This window comes from Pelodiscus sinensis, chromosome 26, assembly GCF_049634645.1.
Source record: "Pelodiscus sinensis isolate JC-2024 chromosome 26, ASM4963464v1, whole genome shotgun sequence".
In the NCBI taxonomy this organism is placed as follows: domain Eukaryota; kingdom Metazoa; phylum Chordata; order Testudines; family Trionychidae; genus Pelodiscus; species Pelodiscus sinensis.
Window position 1 is genome coordinate 20,721,713 of NC_134736.1, and position 12,903 is coordinate 20,734,615.

The 12,903-nt window shown below is 53.1% G+C and overlaps 6 non-coding genes across 6 annotated transcripts; 1 reads left to right on the forward strand and 5 right to left on the reverse strand.

The window, feature by feature from the left end:
* The first annotated feature begins 706 nt into the window (after nucleotides 1–706).
* TRNAF-GAA (transfer RNA phenylalanine (anticodon GAA)) lies at nucleotides 707–779 on the forward strand. Its single transcript has one exon. It is a non-coding gene; the product is annotated as a tRNA-Phe (tRNA).
* A 1,359-nt stretch (nucleotides 780–2,138) lies between these two features.
* Nucleotides 2,139–2,212, reverse strand: TRNAT-UGU (transfer RNA threonine (anticodon UGU)). Its single transcript has one exon. It is a non-coding gene; the product is annotated as a tRNA-Thr (tRNA).
* Nucleotides 2,213–5,583: 3,371 nt separating this feature from the next.
* On the reverse strand, nucleotides 5,584–5,665 carry TRNAS-ACU (transfer RNA serine (anticodon ACU)). Its single transcript has one exon. It is a non-coding gene; the product is annotated as a tRNA-Ser (tRNA).
* Nucleotides 5,666–10,372: 4,707 nt separating this feature from the next.
* On the reverse strand, nucleotides 10,373–10,445 carry TRNAV-GAC (transfer RNA valine (anticodon GAC)). The gene has a single exon. It is a non-coding gene; the product is annotated as a tRNA-Val (tRNA).
* A 447-nt stretch (nucleotides 10,446–10,892) lies between these two features.
* Nucleotides 10,893–10,965, reverse strand: TRNAK-CUU (transfer RNA lysine (anticodon CUU)). The gene has a single exon. It is a non-coding gene; the product is annotated as a tRNA-Lys (tRNA).
* A 676-nt stretch (nucleotides 10,966–11,641) lies between these two features.
* On the reverse strand, nucleotides 11,642–11,735 carry TRNAI-UAU (transfer RNA isoleucine (anticodon UAU)). The gene is made up of 2 exons: nucleotides 11,698–11,735; nucleotides 11,642–11,677 (listed from the first exon to the last, which is right to left on the reverse strand). It is a non-coding gene; the product is annotated as a tRNA-Ile (tRNA).
* Nucleotides 11,736–12,903: the final 1,168 nt, after the last annotated feature.

The following is a 12,903-nucleotide window of genomic DNA, read 5'->3' on the forward strand; positions in this document are numbered from 1 at the left end:
CCTTTCGCAGGCCATTTTCTGTCCACTTCAGGATGGGGGGGGGGGTCCATTCTCCCTTGCCCAGAGGGGACAAGAACAGACAAACAGAACATCAAAGCAGCCAGACTGGGCCATGCCAGTTGTCCAACTACCCCAGGATCCTGTCTCACAACAGCAGCCAATTTCATTGTCCGGAGGGAATCCTCAGGACAGACAGTTATTAAATGATCCCTCCTTTCCCAGCTTCAGGTATACACCAGCTAGGGACACCTGCCCTGTCCATCCTGGTTAAATGCCATTGATTGACCTTTCCTGCATTCAATAATCCAGTTCTTTTTTGGACCTTCTTGTTGATTTCACCTTCGCAACATCCTCTGGCAAGGAGTTCCACTGGGCGCAAAAATGCTTCCTTTTTAACTCGGTTACTTACCAGTTTCATTCTGTCACCCTGGTTCTTAAGCCCCTTGCTTGTCCCTTTTCCGAAGCTGAGAAGAAGAAGTTCCACGAGTGACTTGTTGGGTGGCTTCATGGGCTGGATCCAGCCCGCTGGCCTGTATTGCCCAGGCCTGGCTTAGAGGGAACCTTGGCTCTGGGCTGTGGGGGAGGGGCGCTGTGGAAAGGCCAGTCTGGCCTTCCTGGGCAGGGCATGACGACGTCCACTTTGTGCAGCACGACTGCCAAACATCCCAGACAGAGAATTACAGGCCAAAGAAACCTGTATCTAACAGCCAAAGTAGCTCAGCGGGGAGAGCATTAGACTGAAGATCTAAAGGTCCCTGGTTCAATTCCAGGCTTTGGCAGGTGCTGGCATGTGCCAGTAACTTCCCTGGTGTTCAATCCTTACCTTGCTGTTTTTGGTCACAGCTTGGTATTGACAAATCAAGATCATCTCATGAGCCCCGCCCCCAACTTCTTCCTGTTACTCGCTGCCTCTTTGACTACTGCCCACCCAGTGCTGGCCCTAGATATGGAACAGGGCTGTGGGCTGATGGGGATGTGCTGGGGAATTGTTGGTTTGTGTAAATCCTTGAGAATTGATCTTCTTGCCCCTCTGGCTCAATTCTACTTTGTGCTTCTTCACTTTCTCAATGTAAGGACTTTGGAGAAAACTCTGAAATGTCTGCTCCAGTGGTGCCATGGGTCAGTGCGCAGTATTGATAAAGCAGTGTGCATAGGAGACATGCTGAGGGTGTGAATTCAAACCTCACCTGGAGCAGTGGTTTTCAGTCCCTACTGGGCTGCCCCTTTCCAGTGATCGCTGTGGGAGCTGGAATTCTAGCTCAGAGGAGACTGTCAGTCAAATTCCCCCTTCAGACTTGTCAGACTGAATGGTGGGTGGCCAGGGAAGGTCCTTCTTGCTTCCAGGGTCTTGTTGCAGGTCTTCTCCCCCCACTCCTTACCCAGCAGCAGCTGCTGTCCCTTTCGGCCATTGGGTCAGCTCAGGGAGGGAGGCAGGAAATGGGGCAAAGGAGCCAGACAAGCTGAGGGAGGCGGGGAAATTCTGATCTCTGCATCTCCCCTATGTGAGGGTTTGTCTACACGTCATTCCTCTTCCCAGAGAGCAATGCAAATTCAGCTGAGTGACATTGCAAATGAAGTGGAGATTTGCATAATCATGTCTGGCCGCTATTTTGAAATATGCTATTTTGAACTAACAGGCGCTGTCTAGACACAGCTCTTTGGAAAGAAAACCCTTCTTTCAAAATCCCCCTTACTCCTTATGAAATGAGGTTTAAGGGTTAGTTCTGACGAAGGGTTTTCTCCCGCAATAAGCGAATCTCAACAGCGTTTTGTATTGCAAAATAAAGTATTTTCAAATAGCACCAGTCTGTGAATATGCAAATGAAGTGCAGGATATTTAAATCCCAGCTTCATTTCCAATGTTGAGTGTCTACATTTGCATCCCTCACAGGCTCTCTGGGCAGCGATACCCCAAGGGAATGACAAGGGCATGTGGTGCTGGCTTTCCTGTCCCAGCAATTGGAGTCAGAGCCCTGCCTTGCCAGTGCCAGTCACAGCAGCCTCTGCACCTGCTCCAGGCTTGTGGTTTCCTTCTTCCCAATGCACCTCCCCAATCAGCCTTTTCCTGAACCAGCAGCTCCATGGGAGGCCTCTTCTCTGTCTCAGAAGCACACAGGAAAACATGAGCAAGGGCAACAAGGCACCACTGGGATCTGAACCCAGGATCTCCTGCTTACAAGGCAGGCACTTTAGCCAGCTAAGCCATGGTGCCCTTTTTGGCTAGCTCCTCCTCCCCTCCCCTCCCCTGTGTTGAGACAGGCTGTATAGTCTCTGGGGTGGGAATGAGGGATTTGGGTGTGGGAAGGGGTGAGAGGTGCAAGCTCCGGGAGGAAATCTGGATGCAGGAGGAGGTGGAGAAGGGGAGGGGGCTCCAGGCTGGGCAGTGTTGGGATTCTAAGCAAGCCACAGGCTTGCGGATGTGAGAGTGCAGGAATTTGGGTTGGGGTATGGGAGGGGCTGAGGGCAGGGGGTTCCAGTGTTTGATAGGCTCAGATCTAGGGTCTGGGGACGGGAGAGTGCAGGAGTGGTTGTGGCCAGATGGGGGCTTGGCCCCAATTGTGGGTTTGTTGGCCAGGCTTCATTTTTAAATAGAATACTATGTTAAACACAAAAAGTTTCTGTATTGTCTTTATTTATGAGAATGGCAGGGAACCTGCCTTGAGTCAGGTGTCACTGACCCATAGAAAAGTCATTTGGGAGCAGGGGACACAGTACTGGGGAGAGGTGCTAGTGGGTTCTGGAGCAGGGAACAGGGTGCCAGTGAGGGCAGGGGAGAGGGGGCAGGGTGCCGGGACAGGTTTCTGCAGCAGGGGACAGGGTGCTGGGGGGGGGGGCAGGTTTCTGCAGAGGGGAGCAGGGGGACAGGTTTCTGTAGTAGGAGACAGGGTGCCAGAAGAAACTGGTTTCTGCAGGGGGGGAAGGTTTCTGGAGAGGCGTCGGGGGGGCAAGGGAGAGGGAACAGGGGGCCAGGAGGGCGGGGGACAAGTTTGGGGCAGAGGAGAGGAAACAAGGTGGCGCTCCCTCCGGACTGACCGCAGGGCAGCCGGGCTGGAGTGAAGAAAAGCGGCTGCCGGGCCAGCTGGCCATGGCGCTCAGCCAGGGTGCACCACGCTCCACGTGGGCAGGCACAGAGGGGAAGCCGCCCAATCAGCTGGAGCGCAGTTCAGCCTCCTCTGGGCTGAACGCCACAGTCAGCAGGCCAGGCAGCTTCTCCTCTGTGCCAGCCCACGTGGAGCGTGGTGCACCCTGGCTGAGCGCCATGGCCAGCTTACCTTCTTCTGCTTTCTGAGACAGTTGGCAAGGATGCTCCCAAGTGGGTCTCTCTCTTACTCCACAGAAGCTGTTCAGACCCCTCATTTGCCAATGCTGGTGTTAGGTGCAGATCTGGATGCTAAAAGCCCAGGTATCCAAAGTAAGAGTGAAGGGGCACATTTTCCTCCAGAAGGCCCAGGAGTGACAGACAGAGGGAGGTGGCTGTAGCAGAGCAGGGTCTGTCTGGAGACAAAGCGGAGCCTGAAGATGAGAAGATCCATGACAGGCAGAGACTCCAGAGCACGGGGGGCTAGTTATTTGGTCTGGCAAAGTGACAGAAAATCCCCAGGCCCTGAGCATGGTGCAGGCAAAGCCCCTGGGGCAGTTTGCCTGGTGAGGTTTGGGGGCGTGGATCTTACACCTTGTATATTTTCCCTTTGCAACATCCTCTGGCAAGGAGTTCCACTGGGCGCAAAAATGCTTCCTTTTTAACTTGGTTACTTACCAGTTTCATTCTGTCACCCTGGTTCTTAAGTAGGCGAAAAAATAATTTCTTATTTGCTTTCTGCACCCCTGTCATCATCACATAAACCCCTGTCCCGTTGCCCCTTGCTTGCCCCTTCCCACGCTGAGAAGAAGAAGTTCCATGAACTCCTGGGAGTTGCTTTCCAAGGAAGAGGCATTTCCAAAATAGAAGATGGCCAAGCCCAATCCCCTACACAAAGGCCCAGGAAATACCAGTGGAGCTTGGGAAAGCTCCCTCTCGGGCAGCGCTACGGAATGGATCCGGCTGCCCATCGGGCTGACTAACCCATCAACAGAGGCGTCCCCGTGAGACTTCTCAGCCCAAGTGCAGAGACTATGGCGTCTCCCACTCCCAGCCCAGTGGCAGAGGGGCAGCGCCCTGAGGAGGCGGGTCCTGAGGTGGAGGAGACCTTTGAAGGGAACGGAGACAAGGGAGACGTGAGGTGAGAGGAAGGAGAACAAGTCGCCTCTTCTCAAGCGAGACGTGGTGGGAAACTGCCGGTTCCGGTGCAGACTCTTGCAGTGTTGTTGTGGAATAACGGCCATTGCTCCAAAAGAACTTTTGTGTGTGGACAAAACCTGCACAGCCCAAGAAATGTGGTTGGCAGCTCCTCCCCACAATCCTTTTGTCAATTGAAGTGCAGGGTTCTGAAGACATGGACCCAAGGTAAACACCTTGCTTGCTTTCTGCTAAGGCCACGCTGGAGGGAAAAGAATGACTCCTTCGAGCCAGAGTTAAACCAGCAACCTAAGGAACACTTAACAAACACACACTACAGTCCTCTGCTCTGCCAGCTGAGCTATCAAAGGAGCCTGAGCAGCATTAATTTGTCCAGGTTGTCCCTTCTAAAAGTCTCAGGGCAACTGCTCTCCCAAGTAGATGGCATTGCTGATGAGGGGCAGAGGAGCACAGGGGCTGTCACAGGCACTTCACATGCAGACAGACCCCCTGAGTGAAACCTGAGCTAGATCCATCCATGTCACAGCAAAAGGAAGAAATCTGGGTTCTTCTCATGTGTCTTCTTTGTTCCAGAGTCTCTAGGGGTGCGGCACCGAAACCTATTGTGCTGGCCGTAATGTTTTCCTTTATTTAAAATGAAGTTTGATCAACTAACATGAGACAGTTCAAACGCTTAATCATTTAATGATTTAAATGAAACTTTTCTCCCCAGCTGCAGCCCTAGCAAAATGGCTGGGGTGTGATTGTGTCATTAGTGGCGAGTGTCCATTAGTAACCAAGAGTCCATGGAAAGGTTTGGGGAGGGCAGGGGCTCAGCAAAGGGGTGGGGTCTTGGGGAAGGGACGGGATAGATCCTGGCTTGCCCTGACATTTAATAGGTGACCTTGGGGTCATGTGGCCCCCTGAGCAGCCTCTGATGTTCCCTGCGTGAGCCCCAGAACCAGCCCTGAGTGACAGGGGCAGAGGGAGAGCAGCTCACACATGCCCAGGGGCTGGACATGAGCCTGCAAGGCAGCAGTGACATCACAAGGAACTTTTTCAGCACCTCAGCTCATTGGCTGGGAGGCAGTGACCTCACAGAGGGTCCATGGCAACAGCCAGGTGGGACAGGCTGCAGGGCTGGGCCATCTCAGAGACCCCCATGGCCTGGCTGCCTGGAATCTCCTTTGTGAGGTTTCCCCTTGAGGGCAGAAGGGATTGAGGGTCCCAGCTGGGAGTGTCTCTGTGGAGATTTCCCCTTTCCCCAGGCTGCAGTGGGAGGGGCTGGGGCAGGCAGGGGTACAGGAGGGGCTGGCACTGAACTGAAGAGAGATCTGGGAGAAGCAAGAGGAAGGGCTGCAAACACCCAACAAGGATGGGATTTGAACCCATGCATGCACAGCACAACGGATTAGTAGTCCATCGCCTTAACCACTCGGCCACCTCATTTGGCCTGCAAGGTTTGTTTCAAACTACCCAAAGCCAGCACTGCCAGGAACCTTTGTGCCACTTCCTGGCTGGCCAAGGACACCCAGGGCTGGAAGGTTTGGGCTTTTCACAATGTCCCCTGGGCTGTTGTACAAAGCTCAGTGCTTGTAACAAACCCAAACACCCCTTGGCTACATCTACCCTTCAGGCTTCTTACACAAGAACTGTTTTGTGCAAGAGTGCTTGTGCAAAATGTCTTGTGCAAGAGCATGTCCAAACTGCAATGTGCTTTTGTGCAAGAATGTCGGTGGCAGTGTGCACACTCTCTTGTGCAAGAAATCTCTGATGGCCATGTTAGCCATAGGGATTTCTTGCACGAAAAAACCCTGTTGCCCATTCATACTACAGGCAGTCCCCGGCTTACATGGATCCGACTTACATCGGATCCCTACTTACAAACTGGGTGAGGCAACACCGCACTAGCTGCGTCCCCCACCCCAGCAGACCGCCGAGACGTGCTGCGGTCTCGCCGCCCGCGTCCTCCGCAGTGAGAAAAGCCACTCCGCATCTCCCTGGTCTGCTCCCCCCCAGCAGACCAGGGAGACGCGGAATGGCTTTTCTCAGCAGACACCTCAGCTTGAGAATAAAGGACTGAGGGAAGTGAGGTGTGGGAGAATAAAACTGAGCTCTGGAGAAATGTTTGGCTAGAGTTTCCCCTACAATATGTACCAGTTCCGACTTACAAACAAATTCAACTTAAGAACAAACCTACAGTCCCTATCTTGTACGTAACCTGGGGACTTCCTGTACCTTCTTGTGGAAGAGCTCTTGCACAAGAGGGTTTATTCCTCATGGGGAGAGGAATAACTCTTGCCCAAGAAGCCCTCTCTTCCTACGTTTTGCCGTAAATTTAGTTGCTCAAGAACGCGCGTGCAGTGTAGATGCTTCTCAAGATTTTGCGCAAGAACAGCCATTCTTGAGCAAGAAGCCTGCAGTGTAGACATAGTCCCTGGGTGCCCAGAGAGGGGCTGGCTAGTCACAGTCTGGCTCGGCGCATGCTCTGCAATGGGAAGATGTCCACGGAGCAGGCAGATGGCAGCGGCACACGGCTCTGGTGGGCCCAGCATCCAGAGGAGCGTTTCCGACACAAGTGTTTACTGACAGTGTCTGTCTCTGGTCTGATTTCACAGTGTGGTGAGACACTGGCACCCACCAGCATGGATGGGGTGGCTGGAGGGAGTGGCTGGCAGGCGGCCGGTAGGAGCAGTGGCAAGTGGCCAAGGGAGTGGGCGAGCCTCATTTGCATTTCTAATGAGCCACCATTGTTGTGGAAGAGGCTCTTGTGCCAGAAGGAGCATCTACACAGCCCCTTCTTGTGCAAGAAAACCCCTCTTGTGCAATGCCGCTACGCTTAGCCTCATTTGCATATTTCTGGTGCAAGAACCTGCCAGCGTAGACATAGCCCAATTGTTTTCACTGTCAGGGGGCTCAGTGGCCCCTCCCTCTTCCTACCTGCTCTCCCAAAAGAGACAGACCTGGCTCCCCTTTCTTTTCCGCCAGCAATTGCCATGCTGCAAAGCAGATATCAGAGTGTAAGCAGGGGCTGAACTGCTGCTTGCTGTCAGCCAGCTAAAAGGAGGGGTGGGTGTGCCCACTACAGTTGTTTAGCTCTGCAAGGTAATTAACTGTTAACTGTTGACATGTAAATACTGCTCAGAAGAGAATCTGAGGTGTGGCTATGGAAATCCCATTCAGCCAGGGCTGATGGAGGGTCAGTGTTGGAATGGAATGTGGAGAATTGTATATAATTTGGGACTGTTGTGGGGGGTCACTAATGCTACCCCTAAATGTGGGAACTGTAAAACATGCCACCAGTGGTTGCAGGAGAGACACCACCATCATGGTAAGAGGTCTCGGAAGAACAAGCCTCCCCCCTTCCAGAATTGAGTGGCTAGAGCTGGGGGAAAGGGTTAAAAGATTTGAGTCAGCTTGTTTTACACCTGCCAGCTGTGAGCTATAAGAGTGGCCCAATCTGTGCCTTTCTCCCTTTGTTTTAAGCATAGACTTAAACCAGACTCCCTGAAGAGTCATTTCTGTTGCTAGTCCAGTGAAAGCTGGATTCATTTGCTAGTCCAGCTGGTGGCTAAAGAGTTGAAATCACTGAGAGCTGAAATCACTGGTTTGGCTGAGTGCCAGACCTGTTGCACCAGTGAAGTAGTGGCAACCAGTGGTGTGGCGTGGAGCGGCGGCAGGCGAAGAGCGGCCACCAGCGGCGTGGAGCGGTGCGGTGGCAGGCGAGGAGCAGCCACCAGCGGCGTGGAGCGGTGCGGCGGCAGGCGAGGAGCAGCCACCAGCGGCGTGGAGCGGTGCGGTGGCAGGCGAGGAGCAGCCACCAGCGGCGTGGAGCGGTGCGGCGGCAGGCGAGGAGCAGCCACCGGCGGCGTGGAGCGGTGCGGTGGCAGGCGAGGAGCAGCCACCAGCGGCGTGGCGTGGAGCGGCAGCAGGTGAGGAGCGGCGACCAGAGGCATAGCGAGGAGCGGCGGCAGGTGAGGAGCGGCCATCAGCTGCATGGCGTGGAGCGGTGGCTGGTGCCCAGTGGAGCATCCAGAGGCATGGAATGAGACAGCTGGTGGAGCATGGTGGAGTTTCGTATAAGGTGCCCCCAATCTATCCCCTCCCACCCCCATATATACCCAGGTTGGGAGGTGAAACTCTTTGGGTGAACTTTGGGACTCTCGGTGGCACGGACCAAGGACAGAGACCTTTGGTGTGTCAGACTTTTTGGACTTCGGGCGATTCTTGGCTGGGGTGGGGGCTTGGCTCATGTTAATGCCGTATGACTTCTCTTTGGCTGTGTCTACACTGGCATGAATTTCCAGAAATGCTTAAAACAGAATAGTTTTCATTATAAGTATTTCCAGAAAAAGAGCGTCTACATTGGCAAGATGCTTTTCCGGAAAAGCCCTTTTTCCGGAAAAGCGTCCGTGGCCAATGTAGACGTGCTTTTCCGGAAAAGAGCCCCGATCGTCATTTCCACGATCGGGGCTTTTTTCCTGGAAAAGACTACTGGGCTGTCTACACTGGCCCTTTTCCGGAACAGTGTTCCGGAATAAGGACTTATGCCTGAGCGGGAGCAGAATAGTTTTTCTGGAATAGCGGCTGATTTTGTACAGTTCAACGTCGTTGCTTTTCCGGAAATTCAAGGGCCAGTGTAGACAGCTCGCAGCTTATTTCAGAAAAGCGGCTGATTTTACGGAATAAGTGGCCCAGTGTAGACACAGCCTTTCTGTTTCATTAAATGTTTCTTTCCTACCTCAGACTCGGTGCTTGCGAGTGGGGAAGCATTGCCTCTCAGAGGCGCCCAGGGGTGCATGAATTTCCCAGATTACTGGGTGGGGCTCGAGCCGGTTCTATGTGTGATGGCCCCAAGATATTGATCCCAGCCCTGGTTACTGCCAGGCCTACCCGGAAGAAGGGTTACAAGAGACAGCAAAGGTCTCAATTCACAAGGCTCTGTGGCCCAAGGGAAAACGCGTTGGACTTCTAAGTTGTGGTGCTCACTGTGACCTAGGTGGGTCATTCAAAGGTTGTGGGTTCAAATCCCACCAGAGTCACTTTAGCTGCTTCCTCATTTCCAGAGCAGCTTTTACAGAACAGGCAATCCTTAGGCTGACACCAGGATGGGCTTTAGTCCAGACAGTTCCCAGGAGACCCCAGCGAGGGGGGAGGCAAGGGCTGCTCTGAAAGGCTGCAGGTGCCACCAGACCCTTTTGTCCCTCCATGTCACCTACCAGTGCTGTGCATCACTCAAGCTATGTCTACACACACTGTTCTTCTGAAGAAGCTAGGTACATTGTGAAGCCTAGTTTGCATAGCTTTTTCTGGAAGAAGCTTTTCCAACATTTGGCCTGTTTACACTGGGCCAAATGTGGGAAAAAAAACTTTTTTTGTAACATCCCTTTTTCTTCATAAAATGAGGTTCACAGAGGCACTAAAAACACATGTCTGCTCTTCCGAAAAAAATTCAGCAGCTGTGTTCTCTGGACTAAAGCGTTGTCTCTGTACTGTAGACAGAGCCCTGATGTAACATCTTATTTCAAGTTTAGGTGCACCATAGATAGAGGGTTGACTCAGAGTCCTTAGTGCTGCCTCTTAGACCATGGGACCTACACAAGACACCTGTGACTCAGCTGGGTCAAACTGGAGCCCTGGCCTAGGCCCACTGGGACCAGCTTTGCTTGTTTTCCTTCCACCCAGAGCCCCCTTCTTCTCCTGGGTTGCAAGGAGCCTCCCTGGGATGCCCTGAGACAGGCACAGGGCTCTGCCTCCCCACAGCCAGCCCCACCCCACAGGCTTTGGCAGAACAAGGGGGGGAGGCTCTGCTCACCCTACTGAGTCCCACCGAGATGTTGAGCTTTTGTCCTGCCCCCCTCAGCTTGGCCTCCCTCCTCTGCCCCATTCCTGCCTCACTTCCTCCTTGGGCAAGTCACACAAGGGAAGCAGCAGGAGGAGCTGGTCCCATACACCAGCTTCCGAGGGCAGGGGAGGCTGAGACACAAGTGTCCATCAGGTGCCTGGCCTGACCCCTCTGGCTTCCCCAGGCTGCCACCAAGGGGCATTCTCAGCTGATGTCACCCCCCTCTGTTGCATGTGAGTTGGGCTTATCCCAGGCAGGAGGAGCTGCACTTACCCGGGTACCCAGGAGAGCAGCAATAAGAGATGACTCTGTGTTTCTGCCTGGTTTTGAACCAGGAACCTTTTGCATGTCAGGCAAATGTGATAAGCACTACACCACAAAAACACACAACTGTTCTTCAGAGAATGGCACTTGTCTGACTGTTCTGTTCCTGGCTCTTTCTAACACCCTGCTCTGCAGGGGAGGGGAATGCACCTTGTGAACACTCTACCTCTTGTTCTCAGGGAAGCCACTAACCCGAGCTGCCAGCTCCTCATTTCCTCACCAGCCCCTTGAGATTTGTAGCTCAAAGCTGGAGCTGCTGTGGAAGGAGGTGAAGCTACAGAAGCTGACAGGGGACAATCAGCAGGCAGAGGGTTATTTTTTCTCCTCCCTGGGCTGATGTGGCTAGAACTGAGGAGAAGTAAATCCTCTTCCCTTCTCCTCAGAAGATGGAAATTGCAGTTGGTTCTCCTAAAGCTGGGCCCCAGGACTAGACTTTTTCTTTCTGAAACCCTAATGAAAGCTGAGCCAATTGCTTGCAGACTGAGAATGCGAGTTAAGGAAGGGCACCACCCAGCATGGGGCTTGAACCCATGACCCTGAGATTAAGAGTCTCATGCTCTACCAACTGAGCTAGCCAGGCTGTGTGCAAAAAGTTTCCTAATATCCCATCACAGCATAACAGGAGCCAAGTGTTCTCCACTGCCTGACTTAAGGCTCTTTCTTGCCCCTAATGTGGGGTTCTGGTCTGTGGAGAGGTTTGAACTCGAACCCCACTCCCAACACACCCACTTCTTTCCCTACAAGGAACGGCCCCATTTCCATCTCTCCAGGGACAGGAGAAGGGCTCTGGCCTGTTCTTTGCAAAATGCTCAGCCAGTTTCATTTTCTGCAGGAACGAGTGGGATCCATGCGCCCTGTTCCCCAGTGAGAGGTGTGTGTCCTCCTCCCCCCTTTCCACAGACACAGCAGGCCAGGGGGTTGTGCACCTGCAGTGGCCCCTTCCTACGTTGCCGGGAAGAAAGCAGCTTGAACTGACGGGCGAGTCTCACTTGCTGATCAGACTCCCAGGGCCTGAGCTCTGGGGCCAGCACAGGCCGGGAGGGAGAGGGGGTGTGAAGAAATTCCAGGGGAGGGGGAAGAGGTGACCCAGCCCTCCCCCCATCAATTTTTTTCTTTTTTGCTAAAACAAGTTTTGCTTCTATTTTTGGGGAGGGGGGGGGGGCGTGAGGGTTTTCAAAAATCAAAAAGGGGGGGAGTGATGCTGAAAAGTTTGGGAACCACTGCAAGGGGATGAACCAGCAGGGACTCAAAGTGAGTGCTCCAGGTGAGGTTTGAACTCACAACCTCAGCATGTCTCCTACAAGTACTGCCTTATAAGTACTGTGTGCTGACCCATTGCACCACTGGAGCAGATATTTGCAGTGCTTCTTCAAAGTCCTTAGATTGAAAAAGTCAAGATGCACAAAGTGGAATTGAAGTTTCTGCTGAGCCCTTGTTCTTTCTTTTCACAGGCAGAGCCGCGGGGCTCCGCACATCCAGAGACCCCTCCCTCTTCCTCTCTGGTCTCTGAAATAACCCACCCTAGTGGGGCACAAAGCTGCTGGAGGCCAGAGCACTAGAGATGAGTTGCACGTGGGCTAGTGCTCCCTTTGCACGTGAGAGGTAGGAGGATTCACTCCCATCTTCTTCCACCTGCTCAATGGGGCTCAGGGGTTGGCCCCTTTCCTGCTGCCCCAACTCTTATTCCCACAATGCACTTTGTGCAGGAACCATTGGTCTTTGTGCCAAGGCGTGTGGCTGGGAGCCAGGACCCTTCCCAAAATATACAACTCCCCCGCCCCCATTCTGCTCACACTCTCTGGCTGCCTCCAGCATGGGCTGAGCTCAGGGGTGAGATGGGCCTCAGGCACCTGACCACAAGTCTGCTCACGAAGCTCTAATGGGCCTCAGACAAGCAAAACCCCCCTTAGTGAACCTCAGGACAAGGAAGCCAAAAAGCCTGGAGCACAAGGACCTTCCAGCAACCACCCCAGCCCGTCCCACTGAGATTTAAACTCAGATTGGAGGATTCAGAGTCATTAGTGCTTCCCCTTACACCTGGGACCTAGACAGAAGGGCTGGGGTAGACACCTGGGGCACTCAGGTCTCAGACTGGCCTCTGCTCTCCTGGCTTCGCTCCGGTTGCTTCATCTCTCAGGACTCTCTGGCTACGTCTACACGGCACATTTATTTTGGAATAAGCTCTTCAGGAACAGTTATTTCAAAATAGCACATCTACACTGCAGGGAAACCTCAAAATGAGTCTGAGGAGGCTTCCCTAATGTAGACGTGTTACCTTGATTTAGAGCCCCAGGAGGAATAACTTAGAATGGCCCTGGGGAGGGGATATTTTGAAATAGCAGAAGTGGAGCATGTACACGCGCCTCATTTGGAAATAGCTATTTCAGAATAGGCATTTTTCTGCATACAGTGAGGTCTACAGAAGTTGGAATTAGCCGTCCGTTATTTCAGAGTTACTTCAAAATAACGGAATTGCTGTCTAGACTCTTGCCTTGTTATTCTGGAATAACGGCCATTG